The sequence below is a fragment of the Podarcis tiliguerta genome, assembly GCF_965153285.1.
Source record: "Podarcis tiliguerta genome assembly, chromosome: 17".
Taxonomy (NCBI): domain Eukaryota; kingdom Metazoa; phylum Chordata; class Lepidosauria; order Squamata; family Lacertidae; genus Podarcis; species Podarcis tiliguerta.
Window position 1 is genome coordinate 34659813 of NC_139550.1, and position 16848 is coordinate 34676660.

A 16848-nucleotide genomic window follows, 5' to 3' on the forward strand; every position below is an offset into this window, starting at 1 on the left:
GCTGTCATCTCTGCAGTGTGACTTTTGGGGGTGCTCATGGAACTGGGAGAACCTTTTGATTTGTTGTTTGGATCCTGCAACCAGTAAGTCGGATATAGCCATGCAAGTGGCAAGAAGGTATTGAACAGATTTAAAATCGGTTTGCGGATTTATAATCGATTTGTGGATTTAGCCATATAAGTGGCAAGAAGTGGCAAGAAGATTGTCCTGGTTTTTCCTCTTCATTTAAGGAGTGACTTTCATATCCCTCACTACATTATTATTTTGTTTAAACATAGATTTGGTGGGTATTTTCTTCCATCGGATATTGGATAATAATTGACTTATTTGACTTATTTGTCTTAAAGACTTAAATAACTTACATAATAGGGATCGCACTACGGTACTACCGAATTGAAATTGGGGAACTCTTTATTTATGGGATATAAGAACTGATTGCTTGGAGTTTTAAGAATGACGCATTTGCAGAAAAAGAGTGAAGGTGCAACACCGGGGGAAAGAAAGAGTTCAAGACAAGAACCAGATTGGAAAGGAGACATAATAAAGATGTTCGCAGAGTTAAAGACTGACATTAAAAATAGTGAGAATAATATTGAGACTAAATTAGGACAGATGGAGACCAAATTAGAGCAAGTGGATAAAAAAATAGATGTAACAGTTAACGAATTAAAAGGACAGATGAAAGAAATATCCAAGAGGACACAGAATTTGGAGGAGGGGATGAAAAGAACAAAATTAGAAATGAAAGAAGTTAGAAGGGATGAGGATAAAATCAGGGCGGAAGTATCAGAAGTTAATAAGATGCAGGAGGAGTTGTGGGATGTGGTTGCAATGAATGAACTTCGACAAAGGGAGACAAATCTGAGATTTAGGTCTGTGCCAGAGGTTCAGGGAGAAATGATTAAAGAGAAATTGACGGCAGAAATTGCCCAATGGTTAGACATGCAATTAGAAGACGTTGGCAAAACAATTCAAAATGCTTTTCGGATTAAAACAAGGACGACCAGAGCGAAGAAATTCCCAGGAGACTGTATGATTGTTTTTAAGGATAGAGAGATGAGCAATTTAATTTTGCAAAAAAATAGAGAGAAGCGTTTGAATATTGATGGGAATTATATAATTATTTTTAAAGTCATACCGTTGAGGCTTTTGAAAAAACGAGACCAGTATAAACAGTTGGTACAAGTTTTGAAGAAAAATCAAATTGAATTTAAATGGGAATTTCCAGAAGGAGTGGCATTTACCTATAAAGGGAAGAGGCACAGACTGACAAAACCAGATGAAGTAGATAAGTTTTTCAGAAGATATAAGGGGCTGACCAGAGAAGGAGAGGAAGCAGAGACGGCAAGAGCAAGAGGAGATGAAGGATATTCCCTGGCGCTGGAAGAGGAAGAAGAAGGGAGTAGAAAGAGGAAAGACAAAAGAGGAAAAAGAGGAGAAGAACGGGAAGAAGAGGAAGAGGTAGAAGAAGGACAACAAGAAGAAGAGAAATAAAATAACACAATATAAAGAATATTTAATTGGCAGACACTGTGGCATTGAAATTATGGACATGAATGTGAATGGAATGAATGATAAAAGAAAACGAAATAAAGTTGGACAATATTTAAAACAAAAGAATCTGGACATTATATGTTTACAAGAGACTCATGTAAAAAAACTCATAGAAAAATTTTAATTAACAAAAAATTAGGAAATGAATTTATTTCGTCTGACAAAAGCAAGAAGAGAGGGGTGGTATTGTATATAAAGAACAAGTTGGAGGCACAACAATTATTTAAGGATGAAGAAGGGAGAATTATAGCAGTTCAAGTCAATTGGCAAGGTGAAAATTTGATAATTATCGGAGTATCTGCACCGAATGGTAATAAAACATAATTTTTTAAAGGTCTGGAGGAAAAATTATTTGAATATTTGGATCAAAAAATTATAATAATGGGTGATATGAATGGTGTGGTTTCAATGGAAATGGATAGATTATGGGCTAGAGGTAAAACAAAAGAAGGGAAATTACCAAAAACTTTTTTTGACATGGTGGAAAATTGTAACTTGATTGATATTTGGAGGCTAAGACACCCATTAGAAAAACAATTCACTTTCCATTCAGAAGTAAATCAATCAATGTCACGAACTGATCAGATATGAATATCCAATGAATTAACTTCGAGAATTACAAAGACTGAGATTCAACCAAAAGTTTTATCAGATCATAATGCGATCAAATGTGTTCTAAAGGGATATGAAGTAAAATCTTTCCGGTGGAGAATAAATGAGAATCTTTTTGATGATCAGAAGATTGTGGAAAGAGCTCAGAAATGCCTAACCGACTATTTTGTAAATAATGCAAATAAAGGAATCAAGATGAGTACTGTGTGGGATGCTAGTAAAGCGGTAATGAGAGGTTTCTTTATACAACAAAATGCAATCAAAAATAGAATGAGAGAAAAGGGGGGGAAAGAAATCTTGAAACAAATTATGGAAAATGAATGGAAATTTTAATTACTATGCCTGGAAATGAAAGGGTGAAACAGAACATAAAAATGCTTCAAACACAATTTGCAATGATAATCAATAAAGAAGTTGAATGGAATATAAAAAGAATGAAACAGAAGAATTTTGAATTTGCGAATAAGTCAGGGAAATGGTTGGCATGGCAGATTAAAAAAAACAAAACAGAACACAATTAATAGAATTAAAGTAGAAGATCAAGAGATCGAGAATCCGAAAGGAATCAGGAAAGGATCTGTGGAATTTTATAGGGATTTATATAAAAGGAAAGAGAGATGCAATAAAAAGAAAATAGAAGACTATTTAAAGAGGAAAGAGGTGCAGAAAATAACGGAAAGTAACAGACATAAGTGGAATGAACCAATTGAAATAGAGGAAATTAATATGGCAATAAAAGAACTGAAAAGTGGGAAGACACCGGGACCGGATGGGTTCAGTGCAAGATGTTATAAGGAAATGAAATACACCCTGCTTGCACCATTAAAAGAAGTTATGAACAATATTTTTAAAAAGGCAGAAATACCTGAGACTTGGAAAGAAGCCTATATAACTTTTATCCCAAAACAAGATTCTCATTTGACACAAGTCAAAAACTATAGGCCAATTTCGTTGTTGAATAATGATTACAAAATGTTTGCAAATATTCTAGCAAATAGGATGAAAAGGATTTTAAAAGATATGATACATAAGAATCAAGCAGGTTTCCTTCCTGGTAGACAGATGAAAGATAACATAAGAAATATAATTAATATAATGGAGTATCTGAATAACAGGAAGGATAAACAGGCGATGTTGATATTTGTAGACGCGGAGAAGGCCTTCGATAATGTTTCTTGGGAATTTATGTTAAAGAACTTTGAGTTAATGGATATAGGCCAATCCTTCTTAAATGGTGTAAAGGCAATATATTCAGAACAAAGAGCAAAATTAATTGTTAATAATGTAATAACGGAAAATATTGCCATAACTAAGGGTACAAGACAAGGGTGTCCTTTGTCGCCGTTATTATTCATTTCGGTCCTGGAAGTCTTCTTAAGATCAATAAGAAATAATGAAAATATAAAAGGAGTGTCAGTTGGACGTAATGAGTATAAGGTTAAAGCATTTGCCGATGACTTGGTTATAACAATAGAAGATCCCACAAAGAGTGTTAAAGAAGTGTTGGAGGAGATAGAACAATTTGGACAAGTGGCTGGCTTTAAATTAAATAAGAGGAAAACCAAAATAATTGTGAAGAATATTGATCAAGAAGCAACTGAAAGAATACAGCAACAGTTAGAGATAGAGGTGGTCAAGAAAGTAAAATACTTAGGGATTACGTTAACTCCCAGGGGTATTGATTTATTTCAAGATAATTATGTACCAGTATGGAATAAGATTAAGAGAGACCTGGAGGTGTGGGGGAGAATGAAATTATCATTATGGGGAAGGATTGCAACGATAAAGATGAGTGTGTTACCGAAAATATTTTTATTTCAAACAATTCCAATAATTAAAGGTGTGTCAATATTTAAAGAATGGCAAATAATAATATCAAGATATATCTGGCAGGGCAAGAAGCCGAGAATAAAATTTAAGATATTAACAGATGCAAGAGATAGAGGAGGCTTCGCCTTGCCAGATTTAAGATTATATTATGAATCTTCATGTCTTTGTTGGGTGAAAGAATGGATGAAGTTATAACATACAGAATTGCTGGATTTGGAAAGTTATGATAATAGATTCGGTTGGCACGCATATTTATGGTATGATAAAAAACGAGTGCATAAGGGTTTTGAAAACCACATTTTTAGAGGATCTCTGATTGAAGTATGGAGTACGTATAAAAACCTATTAGAGCCTAAAACGCCATACTGGCTATCGCCATTGGAGGCAATGAGTGTTAAAAAGATCAATATGACAGGGAGATGGATAACATATGAGAATTTAATAAACAAAGAAGGAAATAAATGGAAGTTGAAACCATATGAAGAAGTAAAAGAATATGTGAATGACTGGCTGCATTACTTTCAGTTGAATGAAATGTTTAAAAAAAGAGTTATTAGAGAGAGGCTTTCCTGAAAAGGAATCTAGGTTTCAACAGGAAATTTTGAATAATGAAGTGAAAATTTTGTCCAAAATGTACAAATTATTGCTAGAGTGGTACACAAATGATGAAGAGGTTAAATCAGTGATGATTCAGTGGGCCAAAGATTTTGGATATAATATTCAATTTGATGATTGGATAAAACTGTGGAAGGAAGGAAGGAAATTTACTGCATGCACTACAATAAAGGAAAATGTTATGAAGATGATATATAGATGGTATGTAACACCAGTAAAGCTGGGTAAGATGTATAAGGTTAGCAATAAATGTTGGAAATGTCAGGAAAAAAGAAGGATCATTCTACCATATGTGGTGGGAATGGAAAAAGGTGAAATGTTTTTGGGAAATTATTTGCAATGAGATAAAGAAAATGTTGAAATATACATTTGTTCAGAAACATTTCTATTGGGAATATTAGGTAATGAAATTTTAAAAAAGGATGTGAAGTTATTTATGCAGTAACAGCAGCTAGAATATTGTTGGCCCAGAGGTGGAAACAGGAAGAAATGCCTACGAGGGAAGAATGGAGAATGAAATTGATGGAATACACAGAAATGGACAAATTAATAGGGAGGATTCAGAACAGACGAGACCAGAGATTCACCAAGGACTGGAATAAATTTACAGAGTATATTAAAAATGTATGTGATGAACAGTTAACGTTTGTTGGCTTTCAAGAAGCTCTATGAAAATTATTGGTAGAAATATTGCTTAAAAAATATGATAAGATTAAGAATGTTATAGTGCAATATAAAATTGAGAAATGTGAGTAAAAGTGATAATATGGAGAATTGTCAGACATGCTGACCTCTAAAAGAGGTGGTTGATGAGAAGTGGATGTTAAATTTTAGTTAAATGTATATGGGAAAATTTAATAAAAAATTATTACAAAAAAAGAGAGAACCATACTTTGTTAGGCGTGCTGGGAAATGCTTCTCTGTGAGTGGTAAAATACAGTACCCAGAAGTCTTTGGGGATAGGCATGTGCTTTAATTGTACTGAGTGAATTCAGCAGATACTGATTAGTCACCATTAAAAAATCCTCAATAGGTTTCTTGGATGTTAGAAGCTTTTAAGTGGGTAACACATTGTTTCACCAATCTATGAGCAGTGAGAGATTCCAGAGGTACCAGTGTGATAGGAATTTTGAGGTTTTAGATATATGGTAATGTTCATAAGTGTACCAACCAAGCATGTACGTAGATCAGCACAGGAAGACCAACCTGAAACCATTTTGATTCCCAAACTGACCAAATGTTTTCTCTGCAAGGTCAAAGGAAAATGGAAAAGCCTCCCCATTGTCTTTTCCTTCACAAATCCTGACTTAAGGGTATGTCTGTGTTTGAATAGGGTGTGAGCCTGTGACATGGCCCAGGAAGTATTTATCATTACAAAAGTCTGGCCAGGCCCCCCAGGCAATCCAATCTGGTAAGGAGGGTATCCAATCAAGTAACCTGCCAGACAGGAGAAAAACAACATTCACATTTCTGTATTAGACAGCCTTTTCTGTGATGTAGGTATGATGTATCTGAGGGTTGGTCTTAGGTTACCCCCTTCTGTGATGTATGTATGATGTTTCTGGGGGTGGTCTTGATCTACAGGGTGGCAATTTTAAAAGTCCATATAAGGCCTTGTGCGCCATTGTTCTGGGTTCTTCCTCCCTCTTTTGTGTAGTGAGTGAGGACCCTGTTGCAACAGATCAATAAAGATCAGGCTTACTAGCTGCTTTGCTTCTCAGTATTCTCCGGTTGGCCTCTGTTATTTTCTCCTACCAATAGGGAACCTACGTAAGGACTCTATATGGCCTCTTGGATACCCCATAAGGGAAAAGGGCAAGTTTTCTTTACAACACCAGGCATGCTTACCAGGGTCTGTGTTTACTTTTGGAACAATGAGGCCAAGTGGAGTCCATGATCTCTTTATGATACAGGGTTTCTTTACATATCTATGCAACCTGTGTCTACATGGAGAGAGATCATGGCATTCACATCCCAAGAAGGTCCTGTTTCTTCCATTGCTGTAGCCCCAGATTCCAAGAGACTCCAAATATCATGTCTGACCTCTACTGCAGCTTGAAACAGACCGCCTTCCTCATGCCTTGCCCCCCCCTCCAGCTTCAAAAAGGGACAATTCTTTCCTGTTTGCTTACCTCCTTGCCCACTGCAGTTCTGCTCCCCCCACCTGAAACTCTGTCCTTTTGTCTCTGCTAATCATCTCTTACCTCAGCGAGGGCTTTCCCCATTTTCTGTCCAGCCCAGACAGAAAACGGCCTTCTTAATGGGTGTTTCTTGGACATGGAAAAACAGCTTTAAACTCAAGCCCCCATCAGGCTTGGGAATTTAGGGGTTTCCTTACATTGTACCCCTTCACTGAATCCAGACATTTTAGGGGAGTCTTGCTCCCACCCAAAAAAATAACAATATTCACACTTACTTAAGTAAAGGCACTTCCTGTTTCCTCTCTTGCTCCTGTCAATGTGAAGAACAAAGGAAGTGGACTTGTTCTGCATAGGACGAAACTGGCCTCCTTCATCTGCTGAGGAGATTAGCTCTGTGTTTTCTGATGCAAGGAAAGCTTTTGTTCATCTCTGCTTAAGGGTGGTGATCTCCAGGGTCCAAGGAAGACTCAACCAGGTTCCCCCTCCAGAATTAATAGAATGCAATAGCATAAACTCTGGAGAATCATCATTCAGAGACCCAACCCATCATTCAGCTTAACAAATTAGCTCGTCCTCATTAATAAGTGTTTGAAAAGTTTTTTCCTTTGAGTATGGATGTTGGAGGATTCTGGTTTGCTCCACAACTGGGAACAAGTATGAAATATACTCGGAGTCGAGTGTGAATTTCCTGCGCTTTATTCAGCTCATAGTAGCAATGAATGAAATTTTCCCCAAAATATCTAGCTATATATACAGTGGTACCTCGGGATGCGAACGGGATCCGTTCCGGGGCCCTGTTTGCATCATGAATAGAACATAAGACGCGATGGCGCATGTGTGCGTCCGCGGGTTGCGTTTTGCCGCTTCCGTGTATGCGCGTGACGTCATTTTGAGCGTCTGAGCATGCGCGAGTGGCGAAATCCAGAAGTAACGCGCTCCGTTACTTACGGGTTGCCACGGAGCGCAACCTGAAGGAGCTCAACCTGAAGCAAATTCAACCCAAAGGTAAAGGCTGTTCTCCAACCGGAGCGCTCACTCACAGTTGTCAGTATTTATACTACATTTTTAAAGAGTTGCCTTGAAACAGTCTTTAAACCTCTTTTGCTGATCACCAGCATCATGCTTTCCTTTTTAAAGTTTGGAATGGAGTAGTTGCTTCCATAGACATCTGAAGGCAGCCTTGTATCGGGAGGCATTTAATGTGTGATGTTCTGATATTCAAAACTCGCCACACACACTCCAGGTGGCAAGATGTTCACACTAGGGCTGGCCCACCCATGAAGCAAGGTGAGGCGATTGCCTCAGGCAGTAGGATCCACGGGGCAGCAGATCTAGCCTCCAACAGTGTGACGCGGCAGCTAAAAAAGCCAATGCAATTCTGGGCTACATCAATAGGAGTATAGCATCTAGATCAAGGGAAGTAATAGTGCCACTGTATTCTGCTCTGGTCAGACCTCACCTGGAGTACTGTGTCCAGTTCTGGGCACCACAGTTCAAGAAGGACACTGACAAACTGGAACGTGTCCAGAGGAGGGCAACCAAAATGGTCAAAGGCCTGATAACAATGCCTTACGAGGAATGGCTAAGGGAGCTGGGCATGTTTAGCCTGGAGAAGAGGAGGTTAAGGGGTGATATGATAGCCATGTTCAAATATATAAAAGGATGTCACATAGAGGAGGGAGAAAGGTTGTTTTCTGCTGCTCCAGAGAAGCGGACATGGAGCAATGGATCCAAACTACAAGAAAGAAGATTCCACCTAAACTTTAGGAAGAACTTCCTGACAGTAAGAGCTGTTTGACAGTGGAATTTGCTGCCAAGGAGTGTGGTGGAGTCTCCTTCTTTGGAGGTCTTTAAGCAGAGGCTTGACAACCATATGTCAGGAGTGCTCTGATGGTGTTTCCTGCTTGGCAGGGGGTTGGACTCGATGGCCCTTGTGGTCTCTTCCAACTCTATGATTCTATGAATGAATTGGCCACTGCCGCTGCCACAATGGTTGGCAGTTGTGGCACACACCTTAAGAGACCAGATCTGCTGCCTCCCCCCCCCCCCCCCGCTTGTACATTGGCCTCTTGATGAATACGAGGCACTGCTGGTCTCTTCCAATACATATATTTATTCCCTCTCCTTCCTGGTCTAAATCTTCACTCATTCCTTCTTCCCCAAGGGGGACACCATTTTGTGGTTCACTTCACGTGCCCAAAGGTCTTGCACTGGCCCTGGCTCACGCATTACAAATATTTTAATTGTACAACTCTGAGAGGATTGGAATCTTTTCTGTGAATTCACTGCCTGCATTTAAAATGTGTGTATACTTTTACCCCTATGCCCAACACAGAATTTACGCACCAGGAAATAGAGGAAAATTGGTTTATTACAGAGAAATGAAAGCAGTGCCCAGCAATGCAAGGAGGGAGCTGAAAAACAAAATAGGAAAAGGTAAGGGAACACCTAGCTACTTGAAATGAATTCAAATCTCCAGGGAATGATGAGCTGCACCAAGGGTCCTAGAAGGAGCTCAGGGATGTAATCTCAGAACCTCTGTCTATAATCTTTGAGAATTCTTGGAGAACAAGTGAGGTCCCTGCTGTGTGGAGGCGAGCAATTTTTGTCCCCATCTTCAAAGGGGGGTGGGAGGAAGACCAGTCAGCTTGACACTGATACCAGAAAAGGTCCTAGAACAAAGAATTATCGTACTTGATCAGTCTGTGAGCAATTAGAAAATGATGCTGTGATTACTAAGATCAGCAACTAGTGAAGATCCCAAAGCGCTGCATCATAATCTGCTGAAAGAGACAAGGTTTCATAACTTTATAGACCTTATAACCCATCACTGGAATAGCATTCCTGTTGCCTCTGGAAGAGTAACATCTAGAGAGAACTTAATAGTACATAATATTATTGCATTGTACATTATTAATTGAAAATACTCCCCAGCTCTTCTGCTATTATTTATATATACTTTTCGTATTTTCTTCCCCCTCTTTATTGCTTTACAAATTATAAATAGCATTATTATTATTATTACTTTCTCTTGCTTTATTTTTCTTTTACCCTCCCATCTTTTCTTTGTTTCTTTCTTTTGTAATTTTCTTTTTGGGTATTTATTTTTGCTTTGTTTGTTTTTTTTTCTCTGTTTGTTTCATTTTTGTTGTTTTTCTGGTTGTGTTTTTGTGTGATCTTCGAGTTGTGTGGTTTTGTCTTGTGTTTTTTTCTTGTTTTTTGTCTTTTGTTGTTGTTTTTCTGTTTTTGTTTGTTTTTCCTTTCGCCATCTATTGGTAGCTATTGCAGCTGATATTAGCATCAGATGTCATTAGTTTTGTTGCAAGGTGCTGATAATTAATCAGTTTAAAGATTTATGTATGTGATCTATCACCCTGAATGAGCAAGTGAACACAAGGATTGCAATCATTTATTATATTTATTTGATCTGATGAATCTGTGATATTGCTATATTAATGATAGGCTGTAACTAATTAGATAATTGTTCATAATCAATTTCAAATATATTTAGTGAAACTGGTGAATATAAAGAATTAGTGAATACATAGGCTGGAGATTATTATCAGATTGGTAAAATTGTCGTGATTGTATTAAGAAAGATTGAATTTAATTGATATCCAGTCTGTAAGACAGAAAGAAAGAGAACAAATTACCTTGTGAGCTAATTGAATTTCATAGTGATGTTTGGTAAAAAAAAACTGTGTCAGGTTCTGCGGCAGTTTCAGCCTCTCAAATCAGGAGAACTTCTGTAATTGACATGGATCAACCGCTAGATACGAGAGAATTAATTTTAAGTTTGAAGAAAGATATCCAAGATTTAAAAAACAATGTAAATGAAAAGGCAAAAGCAACAGAAGAAAAACTTATTTCAATGGGAGTTAAAATAGATGAAAATGTGAAAATAACAGCTGAGTTATCAACTTAGGTCAGCAATTTAGTACAAAAAAAATCAGAACTGAAGAAAATAGTGCTAGACCTTAAAGGTAAAACACAGACTCCAGAGGAAGCTCAGAAAAAATTACAAAATGAAAATAGAGAGTTGAAAAGGGAATGCGATAAGATAAGGAAAGAAACAGCAGTGCTGAAAGCGCAGCAGGATTCAACTCTGGATTCTGTTGCGATGTTGCAAATGCAAAGAAGGGAGAATACCCTAAGATTCAGAGGATTAACAGAGGACGCAGAGGAAATAACTAGGGAAAAAATCTCAAAAGAGCTAGCAGACCTCAAAAGAGTTAGACCTAGAAGAAGCAGAAGTAGAACAAAAAATAGAAAAAGCATTCAAAGTCAAATCTAATGTAGCAAAAGCAAATAACTGGCCGGCTGATTGTTTAGTGTCTTTTAACTCTATGGATATCTGAAACAGAATTTTACAAGCTAGTAACAAGAAGAAATTCCAATTGGAAGGAAATGATATTATCGTCCACAAGATTATCCCAAATCGATTGATAAAAAAGAGAGAAGCTTACAAACCTCTGGCCGAGGCACTAAAGGCAAAGACTATAGGTGGGAGTACCCTGAAGGCATCTCCTTTTTCTTTAAAGGGAAACGTAGAAAGTGCTTGTCGGCATTAGATGCGGACAAGTTCTGGAGAAAGTACCGGAAAGAGCTCAGAGGAAAAAGACAATTGTTGGGAGAATCAGAGGAAATTGAACAAACAGTTGAGAGTTAGGAGACAGATCTAAGAAGGGAATTTATTAAAAGTATATTGAGACCTTGAATGTGTAATTATTTTGTTTTATTTTTTTAACTGTTGACTTATCATAAGGAATAAAGTATGGATTATAAATCTATTACTTGGAACGTAAATGGTTTAAATGAAAAATCAAAAAGGAAAAAGGTGGAACATATTCTGGTTAAAAATGCTTGTTAAAAATGTAGCCACAAAAGAAAAGGACGACTTAGAAAAAATATTGGGCCTGAAAATCTCCTCAAAAGCGAAATACCTGGGTATTTGGATCACCCCAAGAATATAAACTTATTTCAGGATAATTACACCAAAACTTGGTTAGAGATTAAAAAAAACTTTGAAACCTGGAGTAAATTAAAATTAACATTTCTGGGTAGGATTTCCATTATAAAGATGAACGTGCTTCCAAAATTAATCTTTTTATTTCAAATGATTCCAATACTGGGCGAAGCGGGTAGTCTCAAGATATGGCAAAGAGAAATTTCCAAATTCCTATGGGAAGGGAAGAAACCTCGGATTAAACACCTGATCTTAATAGACATAAAAGAGAGAGGAGGCTTTTCTCTACCCAACCTAAAACTTTACTACGAGGCAGCCTGTTTCACCTGGCTAAAAGATTGGTGCACATTGCAGGATCTGGACCTCCTGGACCTGGAAGGTTTTGACAACCATTGGGGATGGCACGCTTACCTGATATATGGAAAAGTGAAAATTCACACAAAAATTACAAATCATATAATAAGAAAGTCACTCTTTGCTGTATGGGAAAAATATAAAGACCTGATGGAGCCTAAAGTCCCGTGGTGGACTTCTCCAATAGAAGCCATAGCAGGAAAACAGAAAAATACCCAGGAAAGCTGGCCAACATATAAAACACTTCTAAAAATGAAGATAACCAAATAAAATTTTAAAACTTCGAGGAAATAAGAGAACACATCTCAGACTGGTTCCAATACCATCAGTTATTTGAAAAATTTAAATCTGACAAACAAAAGGGGTTCTCAACAGAAATTTCCTGATTCGAATCTGATCTTGTAAATTCTAAAAGAAAAACTATTTCCAAAACTTAGCGACTCCTCCTGTCCAGTCAAGGAGGAGGAGGTAACAATGGCAATGGTGAGGTGGTCCCAGGATTTTGGCCCTTCAATAACCATGGCCCAATGGGAAAACTTATGGAAGATCAATTGGAAATTCACAAATTGTTACACGATTAGAGAGAACTTTCAAAAAATGCAGCACCAATGGTACTTAACACCATGGAAACTTTCAAAAATGTATAAAAATGTGTCAAGTAATTGTTGGAGATGCGGAGACTCAGGAACTTTCTACCATATGTGGTGGATATGTAGGAAAATACAGGTATTTTGGGAGAGTATCCATGCAGAACTGCAAAAAATGCTAAAGATCTCTTTCAATAAAAAACCAAAGGCGTATCTCCTGGGAATAACAGATTTGGATATTCCGCAAAAGAGGAAGGGGATCTTTTTATATGCAATGGCAGCAGCAAGAGTTCTGATCGCGGCAAAATGGAAGAGTAATGAAATTCCCTCTATACAAGATTCCCTCTATACAAAAACCACCAAAGAGGAATTCAAACAAATAGCCAGCACGTGTAGACACAAAGTCAGAAAAGCTAAAGCACAGAATGAACTCAGGCTTGCTAGAGAGGTTAAAAGCAACAAAAAAGGCTTTTATGGGTATGTTCGTAGCAAAAGAACAAAGAAACAGTGGGGTCACTCAGAGGAGAAGATGGTGAAATGCCAACAGGGGACAGAGAAAGGGCTGAACTCCTCAATGCCTTCTTTGCCTCATTCTTCTCCGATAAAGAAAACAATGCCCGACCTGAAGAATTTGGAGCAAATGATTCAGCAGAGAAAACACAGCCCAGAATAACTAAGGAGATAGTACAAGAATACTTGGCTAGTTTAGATGTATTCAAGTCTCCAGGGCCAGATGAACTGCATCCAAGAGTATTAAAAGAACTGGCAGATGTGATCTCAGAACCACTGGCAATCATCTTTGAGAATTCCTGGAGAACAGGCGAAGTCCCGGCAGACTGGAGGAGGGCAAATGTTGTCCCTATTTTCAAAAAGGGGAAAAGAGAGGACCCAAATAATTACCGCCCAGTCAGTCTGACATCAATACCAGGGAAGATTCTGGAGCAGATCATCAAGCAAACAATCTGTGAGCACCTAGAAAGGAATGCTGTGATCACCAATAGTCAGCATGGATTTCTGAAAAATAAGTCATGTCAGACTAACCTGATCTCGTTTTTTGACAGAATTACAACGCTGGTAGATGAAGGGAACACAGTGGATGTGGTCTACCTTGATTTCAGCAAGGCATTTGACAAGGTGCCCCATGATATTCTTGTAAAGAAGCTGGTAAAATGCGGTCTTGACTATGCTACCACTCAGTGGATTTGTAACTGGCTGACTGACCGGACCCAAAGGGTGCTCATCAATGGTTCCTCTTCATCCTGGAGAAGAGTGACTAGTGGGGTGCCACAGGGTTCTGTCTTGGGCCCGGTCTTATTCAACATCTTTATCAACGACTTGGATGATGGACTCAAGGGCATCCTGATTAAATTTGCAGATGACACCAAACTGGGAGGGGTGGCTAACACCCCAGAGGACAGGATCACACTTCAAAACGACCTTGACAGATTAGAGAACTGGGCCAAAACAAACAAGATGAATTTTAACAGGGAGAAATGTAAAGTATTGCACTTGGGCAAAAAAAATGAGAGGCACAAATACAAGATGGGTGACACCTGGCTTGAGAGCAGTACATGTGAAAAGGATCTAGGAGTCTTGGTTGACCACAAACTTGACATGAGCCAACAGTGTGATGCGGCAGCTAAAAAAGCCAATGTAATTCTGGGCTGCATCAATAGGAGTATAGCATCTAGATCAAGGGAAGTAATAGTGCCACTGTATTCTGCTCTGGTCAGACCTCACCTGGAGTACTGTGTCCAGTTCTGGGCACCACAGTTCAAGAAGGACACTGACAAACTGGAACGTGTCCAGAGGAGGGCAACCAAAATGGTCAAAGGCCTGGAAACAATGCCTTATGAGGAATGGCTAAGGGAGCTGGGCATGTTTAGCTTGGAGAAGAGGAGGTTAAGGAGTGATATGATAGCCATGTTCAAATATATAAAAGGATGTCACATAGAGGAGGGAGAAAGGTTGTTTTCTGCTGCTCCAGAGAAGCGGACACGGAGTGATGGATCCAAACTACAAGAAAGAAGATTCCACCTAAACATTAGGAAGAACTTCCTGACAGTAAGAGCTGTTCGACAGTGGAATTTTCTGCCAAGGAGTGTGGTGGAGTCTCCTTCTTTGGAGGTCTTTAAGCAGAGGCTTGACAACCATATGTCAGGAGTGCTCTGATGGTGTTTCCTGCTTGGCAGGGGGTTGGACTCGATGACCCTTGTGGTCTCTTCCAACTCTATGATTCTATGATTCTAAGATTGGATCCAAAAGCTGACAGAATATGCCGAATTAGATGGTCTATCAGAAAAAATAAAGAATAAATCAAAACAGGAATTTGTTTCAAAATGGGAGGTTTTCAAAGAATATTTGAAAAATAAATATAGTAGTTTAAGTTCTGTTAATAGTTACAAGGTAGATATAAGAAATCAGATATATTAAGAAAAAGTTTAATTATGATAAAAGTGTGTATTGGCAATAAGTAATATGAAATCGAAATATGGAATAGACAAGAGGTTGGGTCTTTAGTGTTAAGACCAATATATGTCTTATTGTTTGCTAAGAAAAATATGTGTCTATGGCTATTCCTGTGTGTAATTTGGTATTTGTGTTTTGTTCTTTTGTCTTGCTGTATCAATAAAAATCTTTTTTTAAAAAAGACCTAGCATGGCTTTCTCAAAAACAAGTCATGCCAGACAAATCTCATTTTTTATTTTATAGCGTTACAAGTGGATCAGGGGAATGCTGTGGATGTAGAGAGTCTTGATTTCAGTAAGGCTTTTACAAAGTCCCCCTTTAGAGGAGATATGATAGTCATCTTCAAATACCTAAAGGGCTATCACATGGAAGATGGAGCAAGTTTGTTTTATCCTATTCCAGGGGGTACAATCTGAACCAACAGCTTCAAGTTACAAGAGATTCCAGCTAAACATCTGGACAAACTTTCTGAAGACAGTGGAACGAACTTCCTTGGATGTCCAACACTTCACATTATTCACTCACACTGGAAGTCCCCCCCCTCTCTATAGGGTATAGTTGGATTCAAACTAACCGTCTCCCTTGTTCTCTCTGTTTTTTAGCATGTGTCTGTTGCATATTGTTACACCCACGCTTTCGGGGGGGGGGGGTTGGTTCACTGGGGACTTATTTTACTCTTTAGATATAAGTTGTGTATATGTGCTGTATGCAGTGTTTCTCAAACTTGGGTTTCCAGCTATTGTTGAACTACAACTCCCACCATCCCTAGCTTGTAGGACCAGTGGTCAGTGGTGATGGGAATTCTATTTCAACAACAGCTAGAGATCCAAGTTTGACTTAATGATTGCATAGCTGCCCATATATGTGTAATCTTCCTGCCCAAGACAGCACCCATTTAGAATCATAGAATTGCTGAAATGTAGAGTTGGAAGGGACCCTGAGGGTCATCTAGTTCAACAATTTGCAATGCATGATGCTAAAGCGTTCATGGCAGATGGCTATCAGACTCCGTCAACTTCAGAAAGGCTTTATTGTCCTCCCAAACCGTGACGGGCAAACAATACTCTCCGCAGATCTCTTGAACCAATTACACATAGAACTCCAATTCCCTGCAAATCTCAGACAGCGCACTGAACTCAGCTTCAGTAGAGGAGAGCGCTATGAGACTTTGCTTCCGGGACTTCCACCCAACCAAAGAGTCCCCAAACTTCACCACCATACCAGACACGGACTTCCTGTCCACCAGATTCGCCTAATCACTGTCTACCCAGCACATCAGCTTGACGTCGCCCTTGGCTGACAGCTTGAGGCAAAAGTCTTTGGTATCTTGCAGGTAACGCAGCACCAGTTTGATACAATTCCAGGCTTGTACGCTTGAGTTTGTAGCTTCCCGGCTGAGCAGATTGGTAGCAAACGCTATATCAGGTCTGCTCCACTGGGACAGATACAACAGACTACCCAGAGCTGACTGAAAGAGCTCAGCATTTTCGAACACAGAGCGTTCTACTTGCTGACTGTCTTTCACATAGCTAGTCTCCATGGGTGTTCTGACCCCTGCACGTTCAGACATCCTGAACTTCTGAAGCAACTGCTCAATTTTGCCTTTCTGACTGAGCAAGAAACTTCCATCTTCTGAAAATCTCCACACCTAGGAAGAAACTTACTGCACCCAGGTTCTTGAGCTTGAACCGTTTACCAAGGTCTTTGGCAAACTTTTACA